The 25061-nt window shown below is 42.7% G+C and overlaps 1 protein-coding gene across 1 annotated transcript in view; it reads right to left on the bottom strand.

Annotated features, from left to right (window-relative positions):
* LOC141918062 (netrin receptor DCC) overlaps nt 1–25061 on the bottom strand; it is a 629575-nt gene that overhangs the window by 409495 nt on the left and 195019 nt on the right. The gene's annotated exons all lie outside the window — the stretch shown is intronic.

Here is a 25061-nt window from a genome sequence, read left to right as displayed (position 1 = left end):
CACACATAAACACTTAAATACTACCCCGAGTTTGTATTTCAATTGGAGGGATGAGAATCCGATAGCGAATTAGAGGGACAGATCAACAGGTTTGTGCTCCTCTCCCCCCAGAAGGGATGCCTTTTGCTAAAATTTGGGCCCTCAGCTATGCCGAGCGATTACCTGAGAATTAAGAGTGTGTGACAGCAATTGTTTTTGCTTAGAGCTATAGAGCCAGCCTGCAGCTTGTGCATTTATCGCAGGCAATCTCAAAGGATTTGTAGATGTTGCATAAGAATAAACTGTTTTATTCATGACCCTGATTGCTTCTCTTGAATGCAACCAGATCTACAGCACATGGACTGTTTGTGCATCTGGTGTCAGGCCTATAGTCACAACCATAACTGGCATAACTCTTAAAAGATAAATCCAACCACCCTCAGCCCCTCTAATATCTGAGGAGCAGCTAGAATGCAAGGGGCTTCACCTCATACCAAATTAATTCATTACCTGAAATGCAACACTGAAATATTTCATATACCAACAGACATTGCGTTGACACACACATCTGGGTTCAACCCAACTGGGACAATGTAACCTGTTGCTGTGCGGTGCCACGCCAGGTCACAAGGGTTGTGCACGGCCTCCACAGAGGCTGCAAGAGCCTTCGGGAGCACCCATGGGCTGCCACCTCAGAATCCCAGAATCATCTCAATTGGAAAAGCCCTTGAAGATCCTCCAGTCCAACCATGAACTGACCGTTCTCAACTCCACCAGATCCCTCAGCGCTGGGTCAACCCGACTCTTCAACCCCTCCAGGGATGGGGACTCCACCCCTGCCCTGGGCAGCCCATTGCAACATCCAACAACTCCTTCTGGAAAGAAATACTTCCTAATACCTAGTCTAAACCTACCCTGGCACAACTTGAGGCCATTACTTTTGTCCTATTGCTTGTTAAAGCTCAAGCTGGTTAATGGCACTGGAGAAGCCTCCAAGTTTCATTTGCCACAGGCAACCGAAAGAAGTTACCCAGCCTCGTTTCCTTCCAAGAAGAGACTGCTTGGAAGACATGGCATGGATAGCAAACACTGTGGTGTACTTTCATGTCACATATTCCTGAACCCACCATACCACGGGCACAGCGTGGCCACAACCCATCTAAGACAACACCTTCAATCAAAAGTTGGTTCTGGCTTCCTAAAGCAGAGCTCCTGGCAACGGAGTTATTGCCCACTCAGGAAAAATGCCATGAAAATGGCAAATAATTTTTTAAAATTATTTTGGTTTTAAAAAAAATCAAGTTTATATAATTATATAGCTTATCTATTTTTAATAATTACAACAATTTGTGTGCAAAGCTTTGTCACATGCAACAAAGCAAGTGTCTACATTCTCCAGTTTAATTGCTTTGTTTAAAAAAAAAACCTCACTTCCTATGCAGGAATATTGTTTCCCAGGTTTCCTTTCCAAACACCCACATGAAACAAACTTATTACATCTCCACTTACGGAGACAAAAAGAGAGCACAGCCAGCTTGCAGGAGTCCAGGGTGCTATTCTGCAGTGCCTAATGGGATTTAGTTTCTCCTTTTTACATTCAGTACAAAAATATTTTTCAGAATATTTTATGGCAGAGTTTTCATCAGTTTCAAGCAAAATTCGAAACAGTCATCATGTAAAACTGATATTTTTGCCTCAACTTCACTTTTTAATGACTGAATCTAGTGTGGTCATGTGGGTGCACAATCCAGTTAATCAAATGATAATTTAATCTACTCAGCCTTTTTGTTTCTTCCTCCAAATACAGGTTTTAGTCCTTCTATTTGTTCAAAAATCTGACTTAGGTAAAATCTTGACTGACACCTAAATTGATTGAATGCCTTTTCTTTTGTCAAGTCAGCTGCCTTGAAGAGCTACCCATATCTTATTCAATTTGGATACATCTTCTGGTTTTCCTCCCTACTTTAGTCTTTTCTGTGTCATATTCTACAAAATGCTATAATAAAAATACTAGCTGAAGTACTTAAGTATTGATATATCCCACAGGTTTTTAAACTTTTTTCAAAAAGCAAGCACAAGCAACCATAAGTAGGATAGGCAACTACAAGTAGAATACCTAATAAGAACAAAATACTCTATTTCGACGTTTCCGCTTGTGTATCGATGGTTCCATCTGTATCCTGCAGGCTCCAGATCTCCAGGAGCTACCGCCCAGACCTAGCTTTTCAGGACAGGTGATTACAACAGGCTGAAGTCGGAGCCCATCTGGACATCAACCTTGGAGGAGCTGATCAGAGAGAGCGTAAGGAACTGAAGGAATTGATGCCTCAAACATTCATTGACACAGAAAGCCTCAAGGACCAGCTGTGGCCTTTGGATTAGTCTACAGAACAGCACCCAAGGAAGCAGGAGCATATGGAAGGATGGACCCCCACTCCCTTGCAGTTGCATCGACAAACTCCTGAGATAAACCTCAAAGGGGAAGACATGGACTGAGTGAAACCAAATGTTTCCCCTCAAGCACAAGGACCACTAAGCCCAATACTTTGTGGCTCTATTGTGCAAGCCAGACACCCTGCAGGCCTTGCTAATGACTTGCTAATGACTAATGGGCCTTCGCCATTGAAGGGGTAACAAGAACTGATAAGAGATGAGCATTTCTGGGGTGACTGAGATGATCTCTGGCAACAGAGGAAACACCAAAGCTGGGCAACAACGACCGACCACTGCCTCAACTGGAACCCCTGCTCCACCTTTTTCCTTGTCTCTCATGGACATGAGTTTGTGGAATCCCTGCCCCTCCTCGTTTAATATGCAAATCAGCTGATAAAATGAACCTAAAAGGGCAACAGAAACTTTGCTGGGTGTGCACCCACCACCCAGGATTACCCGACCTGAGACAACACTGGATCCAGGGGTGGTGATGCAGATTGCTTTGACTCTTTTTCTTTCTTTTTCTTTCCTGTATTTTCTCTCTTATAGATGTGTAAGACACCCCATTGCTTATTGTTCTTTTCCAAGTTTAAATTGTTTTCTACCACAAGCAAAACTTTTTAACCAGTCATTTGGTGTCGTTTCACCTTATTTTAACCCGAGGGGATCACAGAACCATTGAGATTCTCTGGGCTTCCAGTCCGGGTCATGACAGAGGACTTGAACAGTGCTCCAGAGGATGGATCATCCATCTGTTCCTGCTCCAGCTCTAGGGAAGCCTTGGATGACACAACCCAACTTCATTACCCATTCCTCACACCTACCATCTGCTGAGCAGGGTGGCCATTTGGGGCATGGAGGTGATGGAGGGGCTGCTTGAAACAACCAACTAACTCAGGCTAGCTTTTGGGACCCTTCGCAATGAAACAAGGAACATTTTGTTCCTTTTTAATAGCGTGGCTGAAGAAAATGCATCTAGATGCTATTTTTTTCTTTCCCTTCCTTCCTCGGCTACCACAAATGATAAATCTCTATTTTCTAAGCAAAACACACAGCGTCACCGCTATTGTAGTGCAATTGCATTCGTCGCACAGAAATATGTTTTAAGTAGTAAAATATATCTAGTGACAATGAAATCTGTAGTTATATAATATTTGAACACAACAGTAAAAGCAGTTTGAAGTTAAACTTTAAAGCAACACAATAATCTATCACATCAGAAAATTCAGTTAGAAATGCCTGTAGTTATCAAGGAAAAAACTCAGAAAATTCAAGGCAAGTCATTCAGAGGAGTAGCTGTTGATCATATCACATAACATTTACACCGCAACAATGTTTATCATTGTGCTTGTTTTATGATTTAGCTTCAACTGGATATAAATATGCAGATGCATATGTTCAATACAGCGCAGAGGCATGTTTTTACCACTCGAACAGCTGCCGTTTTAAACCTTCCCCAGCACCATCACCGTTATCGAGCTAAATCCCAGGGGGAATGAGACGTTGAGTTTGCGGTCTCATATGATTTGGGATGAGGAAAATCCATGTTTTACCAACATTAGGGTCTGAAATACTCATTTTCTACCATAAAAATGAAGATTCATACTGGTAGCACCTTGGTGTTCGCTATTTTTTTTTCCAATTTAAGGCTATTGAGATTTTACAGCAACATCCCTGGGTAGTCCCAGGGCTTCCAAGGGGCAGGTGGCTATGGCCAAGAGACCAGCCCCATGCAGATGTGGGCTAAGCTGGAGCTCAGCAATAAATTTTTGGTACAACTGCTGCTTTTCCATACCTCAGCCAAGTCCCTGGCAGGCACAGCGGGGGGTTTGAGCATCCTTAAACATTTTTTTCACGGAGCTACAAAAGCCAGCTTTGGCTCAAATCTCAATTTGGCTCAAATCTTAAGCCCCAAGACACTTCTTTCCAAAACTTTGGATCTCTTTCTTGTTTATTCTCTTCATCACTACTGTTAATTTCTGTCCCCCTAGAGCATCTAAGGTACCTTACAGCACATAAGGCACCAACATCATTCATTCACAGCTCTGCTAGAGCCCGTTTTGTCAATATTACGATGTACACGCGCTGAAGGAAGATGTTAAGTAACACAGCAGTCTTGTCATCGCCAGGAACTTTCATGAGTCAGTGCTTACATGGGTTTTTTCAAAAGGACAGACTAGATCAGAAGGAAAGGCCAGAGTCTGCGTTTAGTATTTTCACCGCTGGGTCCTTCAAATAGTCAAACACTGAATTAAAAGCAAGAACCACGCAGTTGTAAGACTTTCTCTACCCAAACCCACTATCTGTCTTTGTGCTAAATCCCATTTCAAAAGCATTTAGAACTGAGAAGTTAAAATATATTGCAATTATACAGCAGCTATTAGTAATGCATGTTATACAGTTTTATGAAGTGTTAATAAACTCAATAATAAAAATATATTAATATGCAGCGTATTTTTAATTATGAAATGCAATTATAGGTCATTTGTTTGCTTTGAATCATGCTGAGTAATTGGCTCCACCGCTTCCCACTGCTGCATTTGTCATTCTTTAGAGAAGTAGCTTCCACGTAATATACGGCCGGTAATGTTTTATACCTGCTTCCCACTCACGTGGACAACTGCAAAAGATATAGAGCAAGAGCGATTTGGGCTCAGGGAGAGGAAAACCACAGCATCTGGCAGTGCTTGACACCCACTTTACACAGGTAGAATTGACTACGCAGGGCAGGACTGGAGAACCCGGCTCACAGCATCTGGTATGATTTAGTGAGGCAACCTGTAGGACAGCGGGAAGGGAGAATTTACGGCAGGATTTGAAACCCATCCAGCAAAAAAAAAGCAGAGATACTGATGGGCTGAAGCTCTCCATAAAGCCACGCTACAATTTAAGATCACCCAGGCATTATGTCCTGGAATACGTTGATATTTCTACTCCAAACCCTGCGCTCAAATAAGGAGATTGGATTTCACCGCTCGCTCCAGCAACGTTACAGGTTTCTGCTTCCCCAGCGAGGCGAGAAACAAAGCCCAACAACAAAACATCCTGCCAAACACATTGACCGTTGAACCTCTGGATCTCTATCACGTTGCTTAAAGAAGAGAGATGTGAGAAATTCTCAACCATGGGCCCTAGGACAGACAGAAAATGATGGATGGGAGCAATCTCTAGGGCAGGAACAGCAAATGAAGTGCCCGAAGTGGTCACTTAACAAATGAGAAGTTGTCAAGTGAAACAATTCTTCAGATCTTTTAAGCAAAATGTTTTTAAATTACAGCTGGAACATGTCAGGGGCTCAACAGGGCAAGTGTTCCTCGAACTTGAAGAGTCAGCTGACTGCAGTCAACACCACAACAGGGTTTAGACAGGACTAATTAAGAGGTCCACTTAAGTAGATAGGTAGATAAATGAAGAAGTCAATCCTTACTGTGGGCTTCTGAAAAGCCAGCCCAGATCTAGAATGAGACAGTAGCTGTACCCACACAATGTATCTTTCTCTTCTGTAGGTGCAAATCACAGACTTTCCGAGCTCAGAGGCACCACCACTGCCTGCCAGAAAAGTCCCAGACAACTCGCTCATCCCAGACTGGAAAGGCACCACCTCCTGCTAGCTAAATTGCAAGACCTTTCTTTCCTCTCTAAATAATTTAACACTAAATGAAGCGAGGAGTGGAACATCGCCAGGATACTCCAAAGAGCAGGGTTTGCCCATTAACTGAAAAAGGAAGGAAATCTGGGAATTTATGCTTGTGATTCAAATGTTTTTATTGACCAAACTTCTACCAGCTTTTAGGAGAAGCTGGTCAATTTTAAAAAAAACTTGAAAAAAAAAAATCACAATGTGAACACCAAAGATGGTTTGAACAAAAACTCAAAGCAGGATCCTAAATTTTTTTCTGGACATGAACAGCACAGCAAGTGTTTGAGGTCTGGACCTCCACAATCCCAGTACCAGAAGTGCCACTCCAAAGCCTCTATTGCTGGAAAAAATATAACAGCAAATGGGCATAATGATCCTTTTCAATATGTGTAGTATAGGGTAATTCACACATAACCCTTCTTTGGAAAGCTGCACGCTCAGCATTTCTGCAAAATGCAGCTTTAGTACCTCAAAGGCAGACAAAAAGCAAGTTGCTTTGAAACAACATCATTTCAAAGTATCTTTTAGTTTAAAAAAAAAGGGAGAAGTCCTTTATTACAGGGCTACAGCTGTAACATTAATCCCCTGTTACCAGCACCTGAAGGGATTTTTGCTCTATTACAGAAAAATGACTGAATAAATATATAGTTCTGAAATGGCCATTAGCTCTCTTAATTAAGAACAGCGAAAATACATGGTTTGCTAAGGCAACAAGTGTCATAAGCCCAAATAATATTGTGTTAAGGATATATAGAATACAGTAAACGCTACACATCCTAGAGGACAAGTATTACATAAAGCTGGTTTTGCTAGGAGGAGAGTCTCTCTTCATAATTAGAGATGTTGAATCCTGCAGCCTGCTGAGTGACAAGCCCATTTCTTACTAACCAGGTTATTATTCAGCAGTCAAATCCAGTAGTAAAATGCCAGTCAACGAGATTCATCTGTCCTCAGAATAATTTATCTCTGCACTGTAACTTCCCCCGGAATATCAAACTTTACACGCATCTGGAAGGAACTGAAGGAATTGATGCCTCAAACATTCATCGACACAGAAAGCCTCAAGGACCAGCTGTGGCCTTTGGGTTAGTCTAAGGAAGGTCACCCAAGGAAGCAGGAGCATATGGAAGGATGGACCCCCACTCCCTTGCAGTTGCATCGACAAACTCCTGAGATAAACCTCAAAGGGGAAGACATGGACTGAGTGAAACCAAATGTTTCCCCTCAAGCACAAGGACCACTAAGCCCAATACTTTGTGGCTCTATTGTGCAAGCCAGACACCCTGCAGGCCTTGCTAATGACTTGCTAATGACTAATGGGCCTTCGCCATTGAAGGGGTAACAAGGACTGATAAGAGATGAGCATTTCTGGGGTGACTGAGATGATCTCTGGCAACAGAGGAAAAACCAAAGCTGGGCAACAACGACCGACCACTGCCTCAACTGGAACCCCTGCTCCACCTTTTTCCCTGTCTCTCATGGACATGAATTTGTGGAATCCCTGCCCCTCCTCGTTTAATATGCAAATCAGCTGATAAAATGAACCTAAAAGGGCAACAAAAACTTTGCTGGGTGTGCACCCACCACCCAGGATTACCAGACCTGAGGCAACGCTGGATCCAGGGGTGGTGATCCAGATACTTTGAGTCTTTCTCTCCTTTTTCTTTCCTGCATTTTCTTTTTTATAGTTTTTTAAGAGACCCCATTGCTTATTGTCCTTTTCCAAGTTTAAATTGTTTTCTACCACAAGCAAAACTTTTTAACCGGTCGTTTGGTGTCGTTCCACCTTCATTTAACCCGAAGGGATCACAGAACTGTTGCAGTTCTCTGGGTTTCCAGTCTGGGTCACGACAGCATCATCACACCAGGCCCAACAAGGTGAGGAGTTTGGTAGGTGCCAGGTTAGAGCTAAGATTTAAGTGGAAGCAATACTTACGGGGTGGGGGGGTGGATTTTTGTAAGCACTACTTAGAGCAACAAAGCTAGTCATCAAGAACAGCAACACAACAAAAAAGGTGTGACACAGAAGGAATAAGCTCTTGCCACCTTAGGCTTGATACTGAAAAACTTCACCCCAGAGGAGCAGGGTTGAACCAACACCCCCTTTCTCAGCAGCAAGCATGAAAGTTTCAGTGGTGGGGACATGCACCTCCTGGCTGTCATCTGCTGTAATCCACCTCCACAGCCTCTGGAAGAGGAGCCATCCTTCCTCTCCTGATTGTCAACAGTGAAACTACTGAATAATGCATAGAAAAGGTAAACCACGCAGAAACTAGCAGGTAGTACAAGTGCAGCCCATCCCACCAACCGGCTCTTGAGGAGGAAGAGGGGAGAAGGATGCAGGAGCCCCCCTCTCAGGAAAAAGACCAAAACCAACCCCAAAAAAAGCAGAATATTAATGCACCAGGAGAAGAAATCACACGAGATGTGTAACATCACGGTAACAGACACAGAAACAAGTATGAAAAGCCAGTGTCTAAATAGACAACTGTTTTGTCATTAAATGGAGGTAGATACACCTAACCCATATGAAAGACTGAAAACAGGGTCTTTAAAAGAAAAGATAACCTCAAAACTTGTCCTACTGAGGTTAATCTTCTCTGTTCAATGCTTAAAATACTTTATATGGAATGTCATCATATCTTTAATATAAAACTGAATTTTGTTTCAAGTTCTTAAATCTTTATTAATTGGTAGAAAGTAAGTAGGCTTCCAAGACCACCCTATCTGAGCCAAGTATTCATGATAAATACTCCTAAAGAAAGCACAAGCTCATCACAATTTATTGTTTGGCCACTAATTTCCAAGAATAAGGATGTTATTGTCTCTTCTATAATTAGCAGTAAAACCTGCAGCTTTTCTGAATGCCAGAGGAGGTCCCCCACCCTTGCCCCAGCTGCGGGTGCAGCATTACCTGGGGCAGGCAGAAACGACAATAATTACCTAAATTTTATTGAAAGTAGCAAGTTTCTTCTCTTCTAAGAGACCAACCCTGTTAACACCACACTTGCTCATGAGGGAGATGTAGTCAGTGACCACCAAGAGCAAGATGAAGCAGATGCAACTCCCGAGGAGACCACACAGGCAAGGGTGGATGTACCCCAATTACTGGCTGATGAACACAGTTGAAAGGTACCTACCAAACAACACCAAAACTGGAGGTTCACCACCTACAGAGGGGGGCTGCGAGTGGAGTTCGGCAGAAGTCTAAAAAGCTGGAACCAACCTGCATATCAAAGCTTCACTTCAACGCACCAGCTCCTTACAGACTGTTTCTTCTGTCCTTGAAACACCAAATTTGCTTATTGTGCCAGTTTACCATATAGAATTTAATAGAAAGCAAACGCCTTGCTATAGGCTGGGAAGGCTGCTGTTACTTACTTTGGAGAAAGGTATTAAATTCTGTAAAATGGTCCCGTGTGTGTATATATATATATATATGTATATCCCTTATTCCTGGGGAACCACTGCAGAGCTTTTACCATCGCAAAAACCAGCAATAAAAAAGCCAGACCCAACTATCAGCAGGTAACCCAGCACCTTATTAGGCAAGTAGAACTGGTCCTAACTAACAGCTAATTGTCTAAGCCTGCCTTAACTGCTTGGTGCATGATACATTTTGGGGTTACAAATTCTTCCTCTGCACCACCCCTCCCAAGGCACTCCCATGCATCCCCGCTTAAGCCATGATTTATTGTACCTGGCAGGACAAAGCAGCATTGAACAGCCACCTCTGGGAAAATATTTTTGAACAAATTTTTTAGAAAACAGAGGTCTAACCACCTCTAAAGGGACTGAAACCAGAGCTACCCAGCCTGTGGGCTGAGGTGGGTGGCGGATAATTCAGCTCCTGCACATCCGTAGCGTACGAGGGACTCCACTGAACTATCTAACAGCGTCGTATCAAAGGTAGCTTTAAAAGGGGCCAACCTTAGAGAGGAATACACTGAAATTCAATGATCAAAGACATCAGACAACATGGAAAAAGAGAGGGAGATGGATTTTTACGGTTTCCTTCGTTCCCGTAGCGCAAGGAATCATTATCGCCTTGTCTGCCAGCCAGCGCCCGAGACTCCCCAGCGCTCCCACGCCGCCGCTTTAGAGACTTCTTCAAACACCTGGAGATTCCTGATTCACATTCCTTAAAGAGCTCACGGCAGTCCCGAGTTTATTAATTCCCATTTAGCAACACCCTGAGCTCACTGCCAGTCCCCCAGCATCACCTGTGCACCGCTGGAATCCACACAGGACCCACATCTCCTCTACCGGGGCCAAGTTTTTGATCCAGTTTGCACGGGCATGTCTGCAATGAGGTCAGGTGTGTTCTCTTGGGGAAAAAGGCCAAGATTCTGGGGCTCAACAGCATGCCTTATGACTAGTAACTTTAGTAAAGATCCATATCCAATGAAATTAAAGCGATTTAACTCATTTTGAGCAACAGTAGCAAAATCTGGCTTGGATAAATAAAATGAGCAGCCAGTCCTGCAGTCCTCATTCATGCACTAAGGCCGGCAGACAGACTACTTTTTTTAAAAAAAAAGTAGAAAAAATATAGAAAAAAATAGAAACAAGTTTTTGATTTATCCAATCAATATTCATTTTCTATTTTCCAAAATCATAGCTCAAGGGAATGAATATAAAATTTTTGGTCATTAGCACTTGAAACAGATATATTGCCTGCATCTCCAAGAGATTTCTTTCTAGATGAGGTCTTATTTATCTCAGATTAATACTCCAGCCACTACTTTATAGGGGAAATATCATCTTTTAGCTGGCTCATCCCTTTCTCCTGAGCATCAAATCGAGGCCTACAAAACAAGGAAGTTGGCAGAACCACTGCCAAGGAACCTTGCTTTACTAGTCTTGACTTATGTCAGACAAAATGTCAGAGACTCCAGAACTGCTCTTGGCAACACACAAGATGGAAAGCGTCCAAATTCAAGCAGCTGAAAAGGCTGCACAAAGGAACTGATGTATTGCATATTGAATTGTGTCAATGATTACATATAATTGTATCATTACCTAGAGTGAAAGTAATGGAAGTTACCATTTGGGAAAATAAGAAAGGAATTAGGTTTGAAGTAGCGTAATGAAAGATTTAAGTTAAGGAAGAAATCAGTCACTTTTTTTTTAAAAAAATTACTGGTTGTAATGCCACCCAAACCCTGTTTGTCACAGACACAAAGATTTGCTCTCTCCTTCAAACCACAGTGTTATTCTACAAGAGTCAAGCATGAAAAAACTGTTTTCACCCCAATTCTCAAATATACAGGCACGCACAAACGCGTCTGCAGGTGAATGAAAAACTAGGTGAGGATCCATGAGAAAAGACAGCCTTTAGAGGATCTTTTAGAGGAGAAATTCTATTCAAATGCTAGTCAAGCATCACATAGCAAAGGGAATTGCATCACTGAGCATGCAACTGCACGGCTTTCACAGCTCAAAGCCTTTCGGTGGTTGGTCAACAGTTGTTTGCAACGTGCATTAAAGGAAAACTCTGTTCCTGTTACGGAAAAAAATAAGGTTTACAATTTACAACTTGACATCATCATCTTCCAATAGGGTTCCAAACCTCCTTTCTGGAATGATGCAACCTATTTATCCTTCTTTGAAATACGTTTGAACAAGTCACAAAAATCTTATTTCAGCGAAATTTGTGCTATTACACTGCTTCTTATAAGTTCAGGTTCGGGACATTCCAATGCCAAAGCCCATGTAACAGGCAGACAGCTCTACTTATGAACTTACTCACTGCACGTTAGTACTATCACGAAGCTCAACACATCCATCTGAAAGCCAGTTACAACTTTCAACTAGGAAAAACTAGTTGAACACACAGGTAAACCTAAGCAGAAAGATAAAATAAACCACAACAAAACCCAAGAAATCACTACGTGTAGCTCATTTACTGTTATTTTTGTGGGTTTCATGAGAAAGCCAAGAGCAGCTCCGCGAGCCCCGTCGCCCCGTGCTGTGGCTAATCCCATTCCAGAACAATCCGACACCGCAGGCTCCGACTCGCCTCCAGCTCTGCCAATCGAGGCCACTAGCCTTCGGCCTCCCCGCACCACCCGAGCCAGATCACTGGAACCACCACAACTCTTCCTCTCAGCCTTAAAAGTAACCCAACAACGGGAACTCATCCAAAGGCCTTCCAAGGCACTTCACCCCGAGCCAGCTGGAGCTTGCCCTAAGAGCTGCAGCTCAGACATCAAACTGCATCTGATTTATTTCTAGAAATAAGGCAAGCCCGACACACCACTGCTTTACTCAAGGACAGCTCCTAGATGAGCAGTAAAGTTTAAGGATCTTATATACCACCAACAGTATCCTACCCACTACTGCAAATAGCCAAAAAATATCTTCTCCAATTTCGATGCAACACTTATAAAACACTGCAAGCTTTTTACATCTGACATTACTTTTGTCTCAATTGTCATAATTTGCAAGTTTTGACTGCAGTAAAACCTGCACCATCTGTCACCAGATTTTGATATGAATCCATAAGTCAGCTCATGTCTGAAGCTTTTACTAAGGCTGCAAAGAAATCAGATGAACTAACCCGGGTTCACAGCGTAATTGAGTTTGTGATATGCTTGGTCACCGTTTGCAGAACTAGGCAGATTCTTGTATTTGATATTAGTGCAAATATGTGCAAACTCATACCTTTTTAAACTTCTAGAGTAAAAAAAAAGGACCAACAATTTATTGCTTCTAAGAACTGCACTGAAGGGAGATGTATCTAGCTTGGAAACATTGTTTTTCTTGGGTGAGTTTCCATTTGAAAAGACAAGTTTTAAGAACCAAAATCCTAACATATAAAATATTGTATCAAAACATTGTTCATCTCCTGCAGAAGTTAGGAAATACACAAGTCAGCTGAAGGTTGGGATTTCCCTCAGAATTATGGTACTTCAGGTGGAAAACACCATTTTAGGCCTGGATGTCGGTAGCACTTCTCAGAGCTCCTTCTATCTCCCACCTACTGTGTTCAGTGCACATGGCGGAGCCATCTTTGAGCACAGAAATGAATCCCTTTAAGCTGAAGCTGAACCCAAAGCTGTTGCTGCACGCACCCCTGGGATCAGACAACAAACATCCCAAACCTCCCAACCACACGTAGCATGGACACCAGACCCTCTCCACCAGCCGTCTTGCTTGGGTGCTGCTCAACCTGCTAACGCTAACACAGATATTCACAGAATCATCTCCATTGGAAGAGACCTTGAAGCTCCTCCAGTCCAACCATGAACCTCACACTGACCGTTCTCAACTCCACCAGATCCCTCAGCGCTGGGTCAACCCGACTCTTCAACCCCTCCAGGGATGGGGACTCCCCCCCTGCCCTGGGCAGCCCATTCCAACGCCCAACAACCCCTTCTGCAAAGAAATCCTTCCTAAGAGCCAGTCTGACCCTGCCCTGGCGCAGCTTGAGGCCATTCCCTCTTGGCCTGGCGCTGGTTCCTTGGCTCAAGAGACTCATCCCCCTTCTCTGCACCCTCCTTTCAGGGAGTTGTCAAGGGCCATGAGGTCTCCCCCCCAGCCTCCTCTTGTCTAGACTAATATTGCTGTGCTCTTTGATTACTACCCAGTTTTCCAAGCTTCCAGCATCATTTAAGAGAGCAGGGTTAATACAGAAAGCAATCAAAATAGTGTTTGGCTCTCCCAAAGTGCTTCATTTGGATCCAAGCTTGATTTCTGGAGAAGCATTTGGCTGAACACTGATGGTGCAGCTCATCAGGCAGCTCGTATAAACAGGCACAGAAGAAACTGCAGAAGTGGACTCAATCCACTGTTAACTCTCTCCGAATGTAAGCTATTTTTACATGGAGGAGCAAATACAAATGCTATAAATAATTCTGATTATCCTTCAAAAGCAGGACTCTAATTGCTAGAACGCACCTTCTCTCCATCTCCGCTCCCATAAATAATATTCTTTCAAGGGAAATTGTGCAGCCCTGAGGTAAAACTAATATTTTAAAGTTTTATCCCTGGTAGGTTACAAAACTCTGCTGACCCTATATTCTTGGGTCTTTATTGATTTTCCAATTAAAAATTTATCAGGACTAGAGGAAGTAATAAAGCAGCCAAAGTCACTATGGGAGACCCAGAGATGAAAAAAATAAGGTTGTTCCAGAGACCAAGACGGGCTAGAGCTAGCAAAAGCAGTTGAGGCATGCAATTTCTAAACACAAGCAACAAAATTGGTCTACCACAAAAAGAACAATAACGAAAGGAAAGGGAGGAGGAAGCAGAAGACAATCAATGCAGTTAGATTTATAGTGAAAAGGTTAATTAAATCTTTTGCTGACTTTTACTTTGGAAGTCACTTTTCCTAATGTAAATATATAAAGTGCCCTTTTTCTGAGGCTCCAGCCTCAAAAATACTTGGTGCATACAAAAACACCCCACAATAAATCACCACTTCGCTTTCTGAAAGGTAAAGTGGTGCAAGAGTGTAGCAGTTGACCTGCAAATAAATCTTACTAGCTAGACATGTCCCTTTCTGTCTGGCACTGTAACTACTGGAGGCATTTCTTTCCTTTCAACAACAACAGAAATCTCATAATGTAGGATTATGGCTATCAGAAAGGATCTGTGCAGACCTGCACGCATAAATCTGTTCAAATAGAGCAACCGAGTTACTTCTCCCAAGCTTACAGAACACAAATTTATAAACCGCAGAAATAGTGAACTTGCACGGTATCGTCTTCAAAGGTCAAGAGCAACATCTCAAGAGCTGCATTTTCTCTAGTGCCCCTTTCAGCTGAGCCTCACCACCCTTACTACACCCTGTAAACGATGAAAAACAAAAGATTTAAGTTGCCCCAGAACAATATTCAAGGAAAACACCATGGTAGAGCAATTGTGGGATGGAAAACTGTACAGGTAACATCAGTAGAAGCCTCCAATACGAATAGAAGCAGGTCATTGAATTTCAGTGAAAACGGGACCATTTAAGAATCAAAAACCCTGAATCCAGCTTCTGCTTTGTTTCAACTGTATCTTCAGTAACAGATCAATCTTTAACACTACTCTTGATTTATGTATTTTGAAAATTATAGAGTCCTCCTGCTACTAAAACAATTGTATAGGATGGAGCTGGAAGAGGTGCAGGGCAGGAGGAGGGAAAGAAAAAGGGGGAAATTACTGTACTACTTTCCCTAAACATGCCAACATTTATAGATTCTCACATGCTTGAATAAGAACCTCTCATGTGTAAAATCAAAACTGAGGGCTGCAGCTTCTTTACAGAGCTCATCTTTCCTTCTCCTCTCACCAGACACACAAAGCTAGCCAAACTTTCTTTGGCCTCAAAATGCATCGTAATAGCTTCATCTTCTGAAGAGGCAGCAATCACACCCTTCCAGCTATGGAGAAGGTGTTTAATCATCACTGAAAATGAAGTTAACAGGGAAGAAATGGCTGAGCTGGGTTCAGAGCTCCCTCCGAGTGCTGGTTTTTGTCCTGGAAGGGTGGAGGGCAGACAAATGAAGCAAGGGCCACGATTCTACCGTGCCGATAAACTATACGTCTCTATAATTTAAGCCCTGTCAACACTCAGAAGAGGGCCAAAGAAAGTCATCTCTACGCCATACTCCGAGAATTATGGAGCGTTGGGCCAAAAAACCAGAAAAATATCGTAAGCAAAGCCTGGATGCTACAACCCCCTCGTGACACCAGCTCCCCGGCCAAGCGCAGGCTCAAGCATCCCCTCCATCTCACCTGCCCGGCATGCACCAATGCGAGCTTCCCAAAGGGACAACCCAGTGACAGGCGTGAAATCCACGATCACACAGGATCAGTGTCCAGCATCTGTCGCCTTCACATTATCCCCCACCCATGCAAACAAAGAGCCAAAGCTTCCCAAAAGTCTACAGATACAGAAATATTGGTTTAAGAAGCAAAAATGCCACATTTGTAGCTGGTGTGTCTCCATCTACGGGGCTCATACCCCCAGGGTGAGGTGAAGGAAAAGCTGTATTTTGGGTCAGTTTTGAAGCAGAATACAAATCTACAGATAACAAGGCAACCCTTTCTGACCTCAGGTCCTGAAAAGCACTCAGAAAAAGTCGAGTTTCTCTCACGCTACTTATTGATAATTATTACCTGCAGACAGAAGCGAGAAGTGCCCAAATGCTGCCCAAATCTTCTGCGCGCAGAGCGAGCACGGACCAGGGTCATGGGGCAGCTCGTGCCTGGTCTGTCAGCACTTCCACAGGCTGTGCTACCTGCTCACACCTACACTTGCACAGGAAATTGTTGGCGATATGGTTTGAGAGGAGAGCTCAGTCCTCAAAGTTATATTTTTTCATGTTTCTTTGGATGCGCCTGTAAAGCAGAGGAGGGAAACAGGTGGTTTCCCCATAATATTGTAAGAAAACCACTTAATATTACATATAGCAATTGTTAAATTATTCTATTGGATTTATAGGGTAAGAAAATAAAATCAACTTGACGTTTCCACTCATTCCTTTCTCTCCATGAAGAATTTTTTCCTCTTTAAATACCCTGCTTACAGAAATAAACTGGCACATACACCTAAATGATGCTGTTGCAAGGACAAGTAGCATTCAGAAGAAACACCAGCTTATAGACCTTTTAATGTTTTTTTTTTTTAAAAAAGAAACAATACAGTAAAAGATCAGAAATGATCCTTCAAATATTCCATGGAACAAAGACAATCAGCTCAGAAGGAACCGGTCAGAAATCTCGTATTTCACTATCTGTGTCCTATTGTAATTGGTCACAGACACAAATTATTCCGTCCGTGTGACTGACAAGACAGTCATTTCCCCAAAGATTACTAATCAATGACCCAGGATCAAAAAGACACCATGAAAATGGTGGATAGCTTGGCTTTTTAACCTTGTTTTACAAAAACTCATTCATACAGCCCCAAACACGCTATTTTTCATGAAAAAAAACCAGGATACCTGACTCTGTTTATCTAAGTCCTCCCCAGCAGGGGTCACTGAATTAATAACAAATACAAAATAAAAATAAAACCAGGGGTATTCTTCCAAAAAGTTCTCACTGCCTTTTAATCTTATGTTTGCATAGATGCCCTTTAAAACCCAAAATTCTTTGCGCAAGTCGTTAAAAAATTCTGAGTTAAACGTGACTAATTCAGCTTTCTAGGCAAAGTAATAAACACCTCATTAACACCGAACTTCTACAAATTCCCCATCTGCAGGTGCCCGTCAGATACAGCATATGAAATTCAATTTAACCTTGTCTCTTCTGCTCCCTATTTCTTATTATCCGGTTTTGTTGATTTGGGTTTTCTTTTCTCCAGGATCACAAAAAGCAGAAGAGGCTCAGCTGGTGTAAATTAGCATAGTTGAAGTCTTAGGCCTAAGACTTCAGAATTATGCAAATATTTACCATCTGTAGAGCTGGACCCAATCTCTCAGAAAAAAAGAAATCAAGGCAAAATTGTCTAATTATGTCTGCTATCTAAATATAAAGCTTCATGTCAAAGAGCAGAGAAAGTTTACAGGGATTTGGGGTGTTTTTCAAAGATCTTTTAACTTTTACTATCATCTCTTAAACTAGCATCATCATCTTTGCCACTTTTTCCATCTACGCAGCACATCCTCCTTCCAAACACCTCACTTTGTCGGCCAGAATTTGAATAATTTATTTGCTGATCTTTCCAAACCAAGACCCAGAAAAAAAAGAGCTGGGAAAGTTGCTGCTCAGTAAATTTTATTTGAGCTTTTAGGAGGGGGAAATAAGGCGTTTTGCCATGAAAACACTTAGAGCCAACGTTTCTTTTCCCTTTTCTAATCAAAGGCACTCTTCTCTGAGTCGCATTGTTGGAGCTGAAGTGGTTCCCATTGTTTCCTCCCCACTCGGTGGAGGGCTCCTGACAGATGACCCACGCAGGGTTGGCTTCTTTGTCTTCCAACCTCCTTATCACCCTTAATTTCTACTCAAAAGGGGCAATCTGCTTGGCCTACAGCCTCTTCCTGGGAGGAGCAGTTGGTGAAGCGGGGCTCTCCTCCTACCCCTTGGCTTTTATGCAGAGCATGTCCGCATCCCAATTATCCCAGGAGAAGTTCTGCATAAATTAGTTGATATTGTTACTAAAGCTGTCAGGAATAAATTGTTCTTATTTGCCACAACTGTCAAACGGAGGGAGGGGGCTCCGAGATGAGCTTTGACACGCCAGTGCTGCTCAAAGGCAGAGATGCAAATGCTACCTCCTGCCAGGGGGTTGTCCTGACGACTCCTCACCACGCTTGGAGATGATAATAATAAAACACACATACCCACAGCTGCCTCAGAGACTGCAGATATCGAACACAATCAGCCTCTGGAATAGGAAGTACAAAATTATAATAAAAAAAATCTGGCATCAGGACAGAGCTCTAAATAACCACTTTTATTCTCAAAACTTGCAGATATATAGTGTTGAGCCATATGCCCATGGCTTTCAACACAGGTGTTGCATTTTCCAGGGGCAGGTGTAGGGTTCAATCTTGACACTGATTTAAAAATATATATATAGTTTTGAGCCTTATGCCCATGGCTTTTAACACAAATTTTGCATTTTCCATGGGCATGGTAGGGTTCAGTCCGGACATTAGTTTCAAAAAACCAACCCAAACTTTTAAAAAGAAATAAAATGCAGCATTGCTCTGACTTTAACACATTTACTTAAAGATTTTTTACTTAATTTGCTAAGCTGTTACACTTGCATAGCAAACCCTAGCAAAAGTAGGTGTAAAGTAGATGCAAAATGGTAGCCAAAATACATCATTTAGTCTTGTGGGAGACAATTTCCAGGGGAACAGGAAAAAAAATTCAGACCATCACTGGGTGACACTCATAGCTCAGATGAGCATCCTTCAACTTGGTTACTCCACCTGTGTAAACTGGAGTAAAATTCTGCTTAACCACAACTGTTAAGATATAAGAATGGAAGAAAAAAAAAAGCCATCTGCTTTATACTATAAACTAAAGAAAGCTTTCAAAGCATAAAAACACTGCACTCCCAGCTTGTTGAATACAGTCATTTCCGATTCATAGAAAGAAAGCCTGACCCAAGAGTTGCATCTTGCTGCCACTTCACAGCTAGATAGCCTGGCTAAAAATAGAGATACTAGAGGAGGAAATTACTACCAATCTACAACCACGGACATTAGTATGCAGAAAGAAGAGAAGCAAAAAGGTTAAAGAGAGAAAAGCAATTTGGTTCTCCTAAGAAATCTGGGGCCAAAGCAAAATACCGTGTCCTTGAAATGCTTTTCTAAAAGTAAAAATCTTCCCCACTTGCCAGAAGTAAATCTCACCACCACCTCCCAAACCCCACATTTCAGTTGCCCTTCCCACTAAAATACCAAAGAAAAAGTTGAAGATAAATCCAGACGACTTTCCAAAGTGAATTTTCAAATAACTCAAAAATGTGAATTAAGCATGATTAAATATCATCCTGAGATTACTTTTCAACTTCCCACTCATCGTACATCCCACGGATGACCCAAACACAGGAAAAGTAAATACGTTATATGGGGAAAACGCCAAAAAACCCACAAAAAATATCCCAGAAGACTGTAACTTTGCTTGTTGATACTCACACAAAATTGCCCATTTTCTACTGGCTCTCCTAGCTGCCCAGAGCACACCAGTACATGATGTCTTCAACACTGGGGCTTCTCCAACTTGAAAACACAGTGCAAAGTCTTCAGCAGTTTACACCTGATCGCTAATTCCTGCATAATAATTTCAATACAGATCATACCCTGAATCTGACCATTTTTGATGCTATTAAATAATACTTTATTAGGAGCTGATAGGCACAGGGGAATAATTGCAGTGAATTGCACAGGTTAACCTGTTCCCCACAGGACACCATATGGGTACGGGACACACTGGCTACGCAATATCTTATATTGAAAAACAGCCAGGAAGAGTTGGCTGGGGTTTTTTTAATTATATATATTCCATCAGTATTATAGCCCCATCCAAACCACAACATCTTTCAGAATTCCCAATGGAATTTCAGAAGACAGAAAAACCCAAGAAAGTCTACCAGGATCAAAAGATGCCCTAACAGTTTGGAATCAATATTTTCATTTTTCATTTTCAAGAGATTTTTTGCTCCTCACATCAGGAGAGCTACACTGTACGTTATTACAATATGAACACATTGCTTTGCACATACCAGAACTCTAGAAACTTAATTTCCTGATAAATTACAGCCCATTTTCTTACACTGCCACCTCATTAATTCTTCCTCTCCCCATTGAGTCACCTCCCATATCCCAGCTCACCGCCTTTACCCAGCACCACAGCTGCCTACCAAAGCCTCGGCACATTTTCCTCAGGAGACCAACCGTGGTCTCCACTCTGACATTCAGCTACTGTTCCCCAGCATCGCTGAAACCCTTGTTTCCACCTTTTCTTCAGGCACAACACTTACTGGGATCTCCCCTCTACTCAGCTATTGATCTTCATTACAGAGTCACAGAATCACCTTGGCTGGAAAAGACCTTGAAGATCCTCCAGTCCAACCATGAACCTTCACTCTGACCATTCTCAACTTCACCAGATCCCTCAGCGCTGGGTCAACCCGACTCTTCAACCCCTCCAGGGATGGGGACTCCCCCCCTGCCCTGGGCAGCCCATTCCAACGCCCAACAACCCCTTCTGCAAAGAAATCCTTCCTAAGAGCCAGTCTGACCCTGCCCTGGCGCAGCTTGACACCATTCCCTCTTGTCCTGGTGCTTGTTCCTTGGCTCAAGAGACTCATCCCCCCTCTCTGCACCCTCCTTTCAGGTAGTTGTAGAGGGCCATGAGGTCTCCCCTCAGCCTCCTCTTCTCCACACTAAACCCCCCCAGTTCCCTCAGCTGCTCCCCATCACACCTGTGCTCCAGACCCTGCACCAGCTCCGTTGCCCTTCTCTGGACACGCTCGAGTCATTCAATGGCCTTTTTGGAGTGAGGGGCCCAAAACTCAACGCACTCATCGAGGGGCGGCCTCCCCAGTGCCGAGTCCAGGGGTAAGATCCCTTCCCTGTCCCTGCTGGCCACGCTATTGCTGGTACAAGCCAGGATCCCATTGGCCTTCTTGGCCACCTGGGCACACTGCTGGCTCATTATCAATCACACCCCCAGGTCCCTCTCTGACTGGCAGCTCTCCAGCCACTCCTCCCCAAGCCTGTAGCACTGCTGGGGGTTGTTGTGGCCCAAGTGCAGAAAAATTCTGTAGGAATTTAATGTTTCTTAAACACCTGCTCCTCTGTCAAGCCCAGCTGAAATTGGACAACATCTTGAAAAGTTACCAGCAGGAAGATAGGCCCAAGAGTGAAATGAATTTTGTGGTTTAGGAAGCATGCAAAAATAGTCAAGAGTTAGGACAAAGCAGTTTTACACAAAGTATTTTTTTAAAAAAATCATCCCAAAGGTTTTTAACATTTCCATATGTGGGGAAATGTGATTATGTTAGCTTTTAATATTTTAAAATTAAGCCAGATTTTGAACACTAGTCCTTTGTGAAAACTCCACCTGCTGCACAGCTTTGTCCAGCAGACCAACCACATGTCCACTGCCTTCATGGGAACATCACACCTTATTCAAAGGAACCTATACTAAATTCTCTTTTATGAATATAAAAAAAATATCTCAGAAAAAAACACAGTATCAGAAGTTCGCCTAAATCTACCCTTTCTGAAATGAAGAGATGAATGCATTCATTTCAGTGGGGTAACTGCTCAAAATGCTTCTCAAAAATCCATAAATCGATTTTCAAATAATATCTTCCAACACAACTTAAAAGAAAAAGTTTGAAATTGGACTTTCAATGATACAGTTAACGCAATCTGCTCCTATACAGGCAGAAAATGGAAACTCTAGGCTCCATTTCTTGTACTAATGTGTTTGGGACTTTTTTTGCCTGGTTCTGTAGTGGGTTCTTTTTTCCTCCCCCCCCCCAAACTAATCATTGATTTTTCCACTGTTTTCTGTGAATACTATGAATGATTCTGTACTGAAAGATCTGAGCCCAGAGCATCTGTTTACAGACATTAGGGACTAACATCACTATCATCTTGTTTCTTTATAGTAATAATATAGATCCAAAACCACATTGCCCTAGCGATAATACATTGTTGACTTACTAAATATTGCTATAAGGCCTACAAATCTAAACGTTATCAGGGTGTTTGACACTAAAATTGTGCAGGAAATTAATTTGTCTTGTTAAAAGGAAGATAAGCTTTGATCTGGGCGAAATCGTTGAAGACATGCGATGAAGACACTCCTGTCCTTCCTAGATTTTGTGAGAACATTAATTATGACTCACATTCATCGTGTCTTTCAGAACAAATACATCCATTAAGTGCTCGAACCCACCTCCTCCACAGGACATATTACAAAGATGTAAGCTGCTTATTTTGAGCTAATTCTATAGTATTTCCACTAATTATAGTTTCTTATAAGTTGTCTTGGGCAAATGAGTCACTAATGCCTATGTCCATGTCCTATAACCAATATACTTCATTTTCCAGAATGGCCTTGAAATCAGAGAGACTTTATCAGTCCCTCTTTATTACTAATTCACTTACCCACAACAGTTTCACATTTTCTCGTCCTATTTACCCAACTTACTCTACCACAGCAAGCTGCCTCATTCACATTTCTGTTTGCATACTATTTTGAAACAGACCCTTTCCCTCATGAATATTCAAGGAAAAGGGATTTTCTCTGCTTAACTGCCAGCTCTGAAGCACACAAGTGCCATGGGGACAGGGCTGCTGTTGGCAGCTGAGCCGTAGGCCTGGCCTTGCCCGTTGTGGTGTGGAGACCAGCCAAAGGTCTTCAAGAAATGTCCAACACCACATCAGTGCTCTGATTCGGTTTTCAGGACTGAGAACTGCAAAGGGCTGAGAAAGGAAGAGTTCACCCAAATGAGATCTTGCTCGGGACTGGCAAAGGCTAATGATAAGGCCAAATATCAGCTTTATGGATCTGCTGGAATCACCCTGCAAACCATGTTGACTGGAGAGTCTATCAGTAGGGAACACTGAAATCACCTTGATGCCAAAGCCAGACAAGATAGAGCTCTAAAGGATGTTTTAATTTAATTTCTCCAAATCCACCTTTAAATACATTACCCAACTTCCTTAGCTTCCCAATCCAACAGAACCAAGCAAAAGGCTTGAAGCTGGCACAGCATCAAAAGTGCTTTCCAAGGGGCTGGTGAACCCCCAGATTCAGTAGGGTCCCACCACCCACAATGAGGACAAGGGCTTTTGGGGGACACGGCAAGAAAAACATCCCCAAGAAACTCCTCAGTGTTCCACTGTGGAAGAACCACCAGCACAGCGGGCAGGGATGGGAGCATCCCGCTGGAAAGCTTTAACCAGAACCTCGCCAGCATGCCACACCACGAGGGAGGCCGACAGAGAAAACAAGGGTCCCCACTTTGCATGCAAGACCTGCAGAGCAGAGCAAAGGTCTTAGCAATTTTTCTTTCACTAGACAAGGACACAACCCTCTGCGGATACCTCTTCTGCTCACAGCTGATCGAGGGGCACATGGCTGCTCTGTAACAGGAAAATCACTGCTCTGGACCCGCGCTGGAGCGTGAACGTGAGCTCTACACCCTCACACCCGGCCTTCAGCGCCACCGAGACACAGATACGTGCTGCTGGAAGAGCAAGAGAGGACTGCACCTGCCATAACCCAAGTCAGGGAGCCAGTAGCTTTCCCAGGCACACAGTCACTGCTCTGCCCATCCATCTCAAGGGTCAATACTAGATTTATATTATGAGACTAAGACTAAGCAGGTTTTTTTTCTCCCCTGTTTAAAAGGAAGAACAAAGCCATTTTTTTTATGCTCCTCACAATATCCTTGAGAGGAAAAAAAAAAAGAGAGAGAGAAGATGACAGCGAGAGTACATTAAATACTAAAGAGCAGAACAGAGGGCAATGAATACTGTGGGCAGCCATGGCTGCTTTCCAGGCAGCCAGCTGCAGGGGAGTAAGTGCAAGAGCTGAAGAAGGAAAAGCTGCTGCTCCTCAGGCCACACGGGGACAAGAGGCTGTCAGGCTCAGCGGCCCCTGTTGCTTTCTCAAGTGGAGAGATGCAAGACTCGTAACTGAATTGCAGCAGAAACCGAGTAACAGGGCTCTAAAAATACAGCTTGAACTTGCTCCTTCATCGCAAGGTGGAGAACAGGAGCCCTCTCTTCACTCCTCTCCCGTCCCCCATCACCTGCAGCAGTCATTATGGTTAAATATTTTGCCATTTGGCTGCATTTGACAACCCAAATTCACTGCATAAACAAGGGCATATTTGATTTATATGGACCTTTAGTTAGGTTCACAGGAGATGGGGTTCAGGTCCTGGCTTAATCCAAGTGTCCAATTAAACACCACAGAAGTCACCTGAATTCTTGGCACCTTCCAACAGGATTAATACTCTACCACTAGGTATTATTTTGCAGATATAGTCATGTAATCCCATGCTATAAAAATCTCATTAGACAGATTCAAAAATAACTATGCCAAGCATTGGCAAACAGGAAAAAAAAAGGGATCAGCACTTGGGAACGTGGACTCACGCTCATGTTAATTACCACCTAACAATTAAAGTTGTTACATGGAATTCTATCCTCTCTACCTGTCTAAATCTACTCGCTCGTCGTACATACATCGGCGTTTATGTAGGTATGTAAAACCAGTGTTAGAATAAATCAATATCAGATTACCCAGTTAATAATTGCCAACTTCTGGATGACTTCCAGACTCTTTCATGCACATCTGTTCCACACATTAACAAAACGTACAGCAACCAATGCTGCACAATTCAACGCAACAATTTAAATATTTTGTAGAATTAATGATATGTAATTAAACTTAATATCATTACATTTGTGTTCTCGGAGGCAAGTATTTTATAATTGCTGTAATGTCAACAAATTACTTTTTTCCCCCTAGATCAAAAAACAGCTTGGTGAATGGTATCACCATCCATACTTAACAGTATTTGTTAAAT

Source organism: Strix aluco, chromosome Z, assembly GCF_031877795.1.
Source record: "Strix aluco isolate bStrAlu1 chromosome Z, bStrAlu1.hap1, whole genome shotgun sequence".
Taxonomy (NCBI): domain Eukaryota; kingdom Metazoa; phylum Chordata; class Aves; order Strigiformes; family Strigidae; genus Strix; species Strix aluco.
Note: the sequence above shows the minus strand (reverse complement) of the source record. Positions and strands in the feature narration are given on the sequence as shown.